The sequence below is a fragment of the Tasmannia lanceolata genome, unplaced genomic scaffold, assembly GCF_043159265.1.
Source record: "Tasmannia lanceolata isolate RefF3 unplaced genomic scaffold, GAP_Taslan_0.1 ptg000215l, whole genome shotgun sequence".
Classification (NCBI taxonomy): Eukaryota; Viridiplantae; Streptophyta; class Magnoliopsida; order Canellales; family Winteraceae; genus Tasmannia; species Tasmannia lanceolata.
This window is the reverse complement of record NW_027518891.1, coordinates 45001-47500: the sequence shown is the minus strand read 5'-3', so window position 1 is coordinate 47500 and position 2500 is coordinate 45001.

Below are 2500 nucleotides of genomic sequence, written 5' to 3'. Positions count from 1 at the left end.
CCGCGTTGCCATGGCTCGCTTGGCCTTGGCTTGCCAGGCCCCGACACGAGCAATCGCGCATTTTCTTTGCAACCGACCATCAATGCCGCCCAACGGGGCCAGCACGAGCAGTCATCCGCGGTCCCCTGGCCCTGCGCACGTTTGTCTTTGAAACCGAGCATCAATGCCACAGAAAGTGCCGGGGCGCCAGCTGGAGCCATCATCCGACGTGCCATGGCTCTGGTCCCATGGTCTTCGCAACCGAGCATTCGTGACACCCGCGGGGCCAGGACACCAACCCTTCCGACACGAGCATTCGCGCATGTTCTTTGGCCACACAACGGCGCCAGCACGAGCAAAATCATCCGCGGTGCGGTGGCCTTGCACGGCCTTTTGTCTTTGGAACCAACCATCAGTGCCACGGGAAGTGCCGGAGTCCCGGCATCCGCGGTGCCAAGTCATTGCGCCCTTGGTCTCTGCAGCGGGGCATGCCGGGCACTCCCAACCATTGCAAGCAAGCAAGCAAGCAAGAAAGAAAGTAAGTAAGTAAGTAAGTATTACATATAGGGGCGGGACATGCGGGGAGATCTGCGAAACGTGCATTACGGGGCACACGCGTACCTACCGGGGCATACCGACCCCTATTGGGGCACACGTGTGCATATCGGGGCATACCGGGCCTATCGGGGCACACGCGTACATACCGGGGCATACCGAGCCCTACTGGGGCACACGTGCGCATATCGGGGCGTACCAAGCCTATCGGGGCATACGCATGTATCCCAAGGCATACCGAGTCAATCCGGGCATACGCGTTCATACCGGGGCGTAACGGGCCTATCGGGGCATACTTGGGCATATCCGGGCAAAAAATGCCCAAAACTTGCGCAACCTTGGCAACCGTGGTCCATTCCTCTCTATATGCCTAGCCTTGCCAACCGTGGTCCATTCCTCACTATATGCCATGGCCTTGTGCCCATGGTCTTCCCAAGACAGCGTCCAAGGCCCCCGGAAGGCCAAGGGAGCCCAACCCAGCAATGCCCTGCTATGGCAAGCCAAGGCCAAGCATTCCGGTGCCTATCCGGGCAAAAATGCAATTCCTCTCTATATGCCTAGCCTTGGCAACCGTGGTCCATTCCCCACCATATGCCATGGCCTTGTGCCCATGGTCTTCCCAAGACAGTGTCCAAGGCGCCCGGAAGGCCAAGGGAGCCCAACCCAGCAATGCCCTGCTTTGGCAAGCCAAGGCCAAGCATTCCGGTGCCTAACCTTGGCAACCGTGGTCCTTTCCTCACCATATGCCATGGCCTTGTGCCCATGGTCTTCGCAAGACATCGTCCAAGGCGCCCAAAAGGCCAAGGGAGCCCAACCCAGCAATGCCTTGCTAGGACAAGCCAAGGCCAAGCATTCCGGTGCCTATCCGGGCAAAAACGCCCAAAGCATGCCCATTCCTTAGCCTATCCAGGCAAAAACGCCCAAAATCTGCACATTCTAGTGCCTATCCGGGCAAAAACGCCCACCAGCATGCCACCCTCCTATAGGGTTTGCGCAACCAACCAGCCTAACCACCAGTGGCAACCAAAGGTGCTGTTAGCGACGACTTCTGAAGACGCAACGAGACGCGACGTGTTTGCGCCCAGACGCGACGAGACGATGCGGGATCTGCGCCCAAGAATGCCTAGACCCGTCGACTTGATGCGGGATCAGCTCGCCCAAGCATGCCTAGTGTGCAAGGCCTGTGTGCAAGGCTAGTGTCCAAGGCTAGTGTGCAAGGCTCATGTGGAACGCTAGTGCGCAAGGCTAGTGCCCAAGGCTTGTGTGCCAGGCCCGTGTGCAAGGCTAGTGTCCAGGGCTTGTGTGCATTGCTTGAGTGCAAGGCTTGTGTGCATTGCTCGAGTGCATGGCTTGTGTGCAAGGGTTGTGCGCAAGGCTAGTGTGCGGGGCTTGTGCGCATGGCTAATGTGCACGGCTTGTGTGCATGGCTACCGTGCAAGGCTAGTTTGCATGGCTAGGGTGCAAGGCTCGCATGCGAGGCTAGTGTGCAAGGCTGCGTGCAAGGGAAGCGTGCAGGGCGAGTGTGCGAGGCCACTGTGCACGGCGCCAGCACTAGCGAGCCATCATCCGCGTTGCCATGGCTCGCTTGGCCTTGGCTTGCCAGGCCCCGACACGAGCAATCGCGCATTTTCTTTGCAACCGACCATCAATGCCGCCCAACGGGGCCAGCACGAGCAGTCATCCGCGGTCCCCTGGCCCTGCGCACGTTTGTCTTTGAAACCGAGCATCAATGCCACAGAAAGTGCCGGGGCGCCAGCTGGAGCCATCATCCGACGTGCCATGGCTCGCTTGGCCTTGGCTTGCCGGGCCCCGACACGAGCAATCGCGCATTTTCTTTGCAACCGACCATTAATGCCGCCCAACGGGGCCAGCACGAGCAGTCATCCGCGGTCCCCTGGCACTGCGCACGTTTGTCTTTGAAACCGAGCATCAATGCCACAGAAAGTGCCGGGGCGCCAGCTGGAGC